Source organism: Brassica oleracea, chromosome C3, assembly GCF_000695525.1.
Source record: "Brassica oleracea var. oleracea cultivar TO1000 chromosome C3, BOL, whole genome shotgun sequence".
Classification (NCBI taxonomy): Eukaryota; Viridiplantae; Streptophyta; class Magnoliopsida; order Brassicales; family Brassicaceae; genus Brassica; species Brassica oleracea.
Window position 1 is genome coordinate 53,781,101 of NC_027750.1, and position 208 is coordinate 53,781,308.

Sequence of the window (208 nt, forward strand, 5' to 3'; positions counted from 1 at the left end):
AAATCCTCGGAATATCCCGAGGAATTTCCGAGGAAACACAAAATTTGGTTTCCTCGGAATTTCTTCGGAATATACCGACGGAATTCCGAGGAAATATTCTTATGGAATACCGAGGAAAAATGTATTCGTCGGAAAAAACCGATGAATTCCGAGGATATATTATAGCCGTTAGAGAGCCGTTGGGGGATTTTAAAAATTCCAAAGAAAT